Consider the following 5876-nt stretch of genomic DNA (forward strand, 5'->3'; position numbering starts at 1 on the left):
AATACATTCTGTGCTGATTCTAAAATTTAAGAAGCAGGGCATCTTTCCACAATTTTTTCCTAAAGCCTGACAATAATGGTTCAGTAATTACTGAACTAATGTTATCAATTCCAACAGATATCACATTTATTAAACAGAAAATGCTATGTTGCTGTTCATCAGTTAGAAATGCGTATAATTGAAACATGAAAATGAAGTCTGTTAGAGTATGTGATTCATCATGAATCCTGCAAGCCCTACACTAACTCTCTTTTTCCTAATTAAACTGTCAAATTGAAATCTTATAATTAATACGACAGCATCTTTTACTCTAGGTTTCCAACACTCACACGTAAAGCTCAATTCAGCAGAAACTTTCCGAGGGGCTTCTGTGGGAGAGATGAATTTCTTTGCTCTTCTGACCTATTGAGCAGAAAATCTGCTGTCCCCCAGAACAGCACTTAATATTTTATTCTGTCTTTCTTCTGAGAGCCTCTTTGAGGAGTTTAATATGAGGCCTGGATTTTCCCATCTAAGATACCCTCTTCCTTCCTCCCTTGGCCTGAAGGAATGTAAGGCGTAATTCCCTCAGGCCCAAATTTCATGTCAAAATCAAGAAACTTTTATCACCCAGGAAGCAAATGAGGAGGTGAGATGAATTGGGATTAAAACGTTCTGGTAATAGATGCGGTAAAAAGAAATGTTGATGGGCTGACCTTGGACTCACTGTAAATTTGCCTATTATCTGCCATTCATTTATCTTTACCCGTTTCTATTATTTTGCATGATATTAAGCCAGGCATAGGGAAAGACAAGCCCATTCTCAGTGTCAGACAGAAAGGGAATGATAGGTGTGATTAAAGGTCTGGATTCAATTTCCTGGGCCATATCTCCTCTTGGGACTGCTTGTTGGGAGGAAAAATGTTGGTATTTGTTAAGCGCTTACTATGTGCAGAGCACTGTTCTAAGCGCTGGGGTAAACACAGGGGAATCAGGTTGTCCCACGTGGGGCTCACAGTCTTAATCCCCATTTTACAGATGAGGGAACTGAGGCACAGAGAAGTTAAGTGACTTGCCCACAGTCACACAGCTGACAAGTGGCAGAGCTGGGATTCGAACTCATAAGCCCTGACTCCAAAGCCCGTGCTCTTTCGGTTCAAGCCTGGTCAACTTGTTTGCGATGAGTTTGCTGGGTCATTACCCAAACCCTAAGGTGATCCAGGAGACTTACCACCTAAAGAAAGACAACCTGTTTTCCATTATCCCTAGGGGTTATAAACTAGCATGGGATGGAGGAATGCCTTTCATGGTTTTCTAAGGATATCGGAATTGCTTCGCAGCGATTTTCTTTGAAGAATCGTCCCCCTGAGGGAAGTGTGAAGATAAAAAAATCTCCAAAAGTCACTTTTCATTTTCCCCTAAATCTACTGAAAGTCATGGCCCTACAAATCTCCAAATTCACCCCTGCCCGGTAATAGAGGTGATGGTCTCTCAGAGAGCCACTCTATATCCAGTAGCATCCCAGATCCCTACTTTGTGCCGTGGAGTTGCTCTCTGGGGAGAAAGTAACCCTTCAGATGATTTCAGAATCATTCTTCTTCCTTTTCCACTGGTGGAAGAAAAGGGCAAATGATGCAATCAGGAGGGGAAAAAATTGATTATCTGCTCTCTTACTCCCTTTAACTCCTTCTCCCTTTTCTATCACCTATGTACATTGATCTCTTTCCTTTAAGCCCTTGCTATTCACTCTACCCTCAGCACCTGTATACGAGTCTCTAATTTATTGTAATATCTGTTTCCCCCTGTAAGCTCCTTACAGGGGAAGAACATGCCTTCCGCTGTGTTTTAATGTAATCTCCCAAGAATTTAGTACATTTCTCTACTTAAAGTAAGTGCTCAGTGAATATCATTGATTGAGTGATTGTCATGAATATTTGGTTTAGTCACATATCGGAGGTGGGGGCCGGGCACTGGACTAGATGGCACCTGAGATGCAGCATGGCCTAATGGCTAGAGTATGGGACTGGGAGTCAGAGGACCTGGGTTATAATCCTGGCCCTGCCACTTGTCTGCTGTGTGACCTTGGGCTAGTCGCTTAACTTCTCTCTGGCTCAGTTCCCTCATCTGTAAAATGGGGATTAAGACTGTGAGTCCCATGTGGGATAGAGACTATGTCCAACCTGATTTGTTTGTGTCCACCCCTGCACTTAGTACAGTGCCTGGCATATAGTAAGTGCTTAACAAATACCAATTATTAATTATTATTATCTCTTTCAGCCTGTTGATTTATTATGAAGCTCCCTCCAACATACTCTATTGTTTCCATCTACTTTTTTAAGGTTTCATTACGATTATTTTAACTTTGATACCTAAATAGTAAAAGAGAGGAAGGCTGTTTTTGTGCCTCCTTGATATGCCAAAGAGAGCAGCTGGATTCCAGCATGGGCCAGAGAAAATGATTAGAAACACATGGGGGAGGTAATGAACCTGAAGCACAGAGTATCAAGCCTTTCTAGTCATTCTGGGTGAAGGCAGGAGCCTGTGGCAGAGTTTGGGAGCAGGCGAAGGAGGCCAGTGAATTTTGAATGAGAGTTCACCTTGAGAAGACTTCCCTTTCTGCTGGATTTTGCCTCAGTCTCTGCTTGGGTTTGTGTGGATTTCAAGAACTCAGGGTAAAATAGTTCTGTCTGGAATTAGGTTGGAGCCTTCGAACCGCAGTTTCATGGGTTAAAAATAAGCCCCAAACCATGGATTCAATTAATCAACTCATCAGTGGTACTTACTGAGTGCTTACTGTGTGCACAGCACTATATTAAGCAATTGGAAGATTACAGTACAACAGAGTTGGTAGATATGTTCCTTGCCCACAAAGAGCTTACAGTCTAGATTAGAGAGAGCAAGAATTGGAAAATGAAATTTGTATCAAGATATCATGACTGAGCAAATTTTTTTGGCCTCACTCCTGTCCCATGTGTGGTCACCATGTGGCCTCACCAGGGAAAACTTGCTTCTGTATGAAAAAGAGATAGCAGGTGCTTAGGAGGCTGTGACAAGTTCTGTGTTGGCCTCTGCCTTTTTTCCTGGAGAAAACAGTGGGGTTACAGTAAGAGCTGTTTCACTTAACTCTCTTTTCTTCAAGTTCTGCCAGCGCTGCTGTGGAGACCATAAAATTAAATTGCACCCTTTCAAATCAAAAATCCTTAGCAGCCTAAGACCATGAGTCTTACTAAATTCAGGGTACCTAAATCCCAATAAATTTGTGCACTTGTGTATTTCTCAACCTAACATGCTGGTTAACTTCCTCCACTGACCCTGCAAGCCTGTTCACACACCCAGGGCCTATCAGAGGATGAGGGGTAGAGTGTGATTTTCTTGACTCCATACACTAATGACTGAAATGGGCAGATAAAAGCAACAAATTACCTTCTCTGAAACAACAAAATCTGTGGTCTTTAAAAAGCTTTCCCTCCATGGCAACTGAATGTCTAAAGTCAACAAAGCTTTTATGACCTCAATAGAATATTGAAGGATTTTTGCTGACTGGATCTAAATGTCCACACTGCTCCAATTACACTGGATTAAGTGGCAGTGTAATCTTGTAATAAGTTTGTTTGGCTGAGAAGCCGAAATGCAAGTTGCACAAAATAGTGATTTCCCGAAGGAAGAACAAGGGCCAGGGCAGCATGTGAGAGGAAGCCAAGATGACAGATATTTTATTCCTCCAGTCCCTATGATAGTTGCAACTTGCCAATAAGTAAGATCAATTTGATTTATATTTTTTCATCAGGGTGATGATAACTATATTAAAGTTTTGAGAGGTTTATGTGTTTGCTTTTCAGTGAACTGTGCTTGAACATTTTCTTTTTCTTCCTGTACCTCAGAAAAAATCCCCTCACACGCCTCACATTGTTTTCTCTTTCATTGAGATCATAACATGAGCGCATACGTTGAACACTTTGCAGAAAACAATGTCAATTATAAGAAAGGTCACATACTAATTATAGTTTTTGTTCCATTTGGTGATTATTATTTAGCAAGTCAACTGTGCGCAATCAGTTCCTCTTTCCCCGCCTCTGCAGTGCCCACACAGTGTGTCCCCAGAGAACAGCCAGGTATGCCAATTTATGTTTTAGCACCAGAAAACACTGCGCTTTAGTAGCAGTAGTAGTTACTGTACTATTTATTGCACGCCCAATGGACGGGGTGTGCTCAATTAATCACTGCTACCTTACTGATCAAGTATTTATATCCCACCGTGACTACTACCGAATCAGCCTCCACGCTGACCTCCCTGTCTCCTGTCTCTCCCCTCTCCAGTCCTTACTTTATTCAACTGACTAGATCATTCTTCTAAAAAAACTTCAGTCATCTCCCCAGTCCTCATAAGCCTCCAATAGTTGTCTAGTCACCTCCTCATCGAACAGAATCTCATTATTATCAGCTTTAAGACATTCAATCAGCTCTTCACTCCTACCTTACTTCACCAATTTCCTACTTACAATAAAGTATGCGCACCTCATTACTCTATCCTTTCGCTAATCCCTGTACCTCAAAATCATCTGTTTGTTTGCCTCCGACCCCTTGGTCATGTTCTATCTCAGGCCTCCAGAACCCTCTGCATTTGTATCTGTTGGACCACGATTCTCCCCACCTTCAAAGCCCTCCTAAAATCACTTCTCCTCCAAGGGGTCTTCCCTGATTAAGCCTTTATTCCCCATACCCACTCATTCTCCATCACCTTTGAACTTGGATCTGTACTCCTTCAGCACTTGCTCCTCACCCAGCCTCTGCCCTGCAGGACTTGTGTAACAGTGTGGGCAGGGAAAAATAATAATTTAATTTGTTAAGGGTTTACTAAGCACTGGGGTGGACACAAGCAAATCGGGTTGGACACAATCGCTATTCAGACCCGTGCTCTATTTTGTACTCTCCCCAGCATAGTACATGCTTTGCACACAGTAAGCGCTCAATAAATATGATTGAATCAATGAATGAATATCCTTACATTCTGATAATTCCCCTAACTGTAATTCATTTTATGTCTTATGACTATAAGCTTACTGTGGTCAGGGATCGTGTCTTCCAACCCTATTGTTCTGTACTGTCCCAAATGCGTAGTACATTGTTCTGCACACAGTAATCTCACAATAAAGACAATTGATTGACAGTACAAGATAATGAAGTAACACTTTCCTTGCGCACAAGGGACTTATACTCATTACATTGCAAACCATAACTCACCTAATATATGAGCAATATGGAATAACTTGGTTTCTTGTCTGTTCTGAGGAAATTTCAGCACTGTGTAAGCCATTTAGAATAGACAGTTCTGCGTTTTTCTTGAGATTAAGGAATGAAAGGGAGACTCCATGAGGAGCAGCGATTTGGGCTCCTGATAAGAAAATAGGAAGAAGGCTCACTGAGGTACAGTATTTCTCATCCAAAGCACCCTAATGCTGATTTATAGGTAAAGGTTGGAAAAAAGCTTTCTTGAAGAAAATTTTCTTTGTTTTTTTATTGGTGATGCCGGTTAATTTATCATGAAACATTTCCATGTCTGTAGTCTGTACTACTTTTATAATGGCATATGTTAAATGCTCACTATGTGCTAAGCATTGTACTAACTGCTGAGGTACATACAAGATAATCAGGTCAGGGGAAGACCCTGTCCCACATGGGGATCACAGTCTGAGTAAGAGAGTTAACAGTTATTTAATCCCTATTTGACAAATCAGAAAACTAAGGTCCAGAGCACTTAAGTGACTCAACCAAGGTCACACAGCGGGCACATGGCAGAACCAGGATTAAAACCCAGGTCCTCTGACTCCCAGGCCCGTGCTCTTTCTTTTAGACTATGCTGCTTCTCATAAGTTTTCTATATGCTCTTGACCTGTAAG

The 5876-nt window shown here is 41.6% G+C and overlaps 1 long non-coding RNA gene across 1 annotated transcript; it reads right to left on the bottom strand.

The window, feature by feature from the left end:
- Positions 1 to 1384: 1384 nt before the first annotated feature.
- On the bottom strand, positions 1385 to 3466 carry LOC120638290. Its single transcript, XR_005659878.1, has 2 exons — positions 3403 to 3466; positions 1385 to 1588 (listed from the first exon to the last, which is right to left on the bottom strand). It is a non-coding gene; the product is annotated as an uncharacterized LOC120638290 (long non-coding RNA).
- Positions 3467 to 5876: the final 2410 nt, after the last annotated feature.

This window comes from Ornithorhynchus anatinus, chromosome 1 (genome assembly GCF_004115215.2).
Source record: "Ornithorhynchus anatinus isolate Pmale09 chromosome 1, mOrnAna1.pri.v4, whole genome shotgun sequence".
Lineage (NCBI taxonomy): Eukaryota > Metazoa > Chordata > Mammalia > Monotremata > Ornithorhynchidae > Ornithorhynchus > Ornithorhynchus anatinus.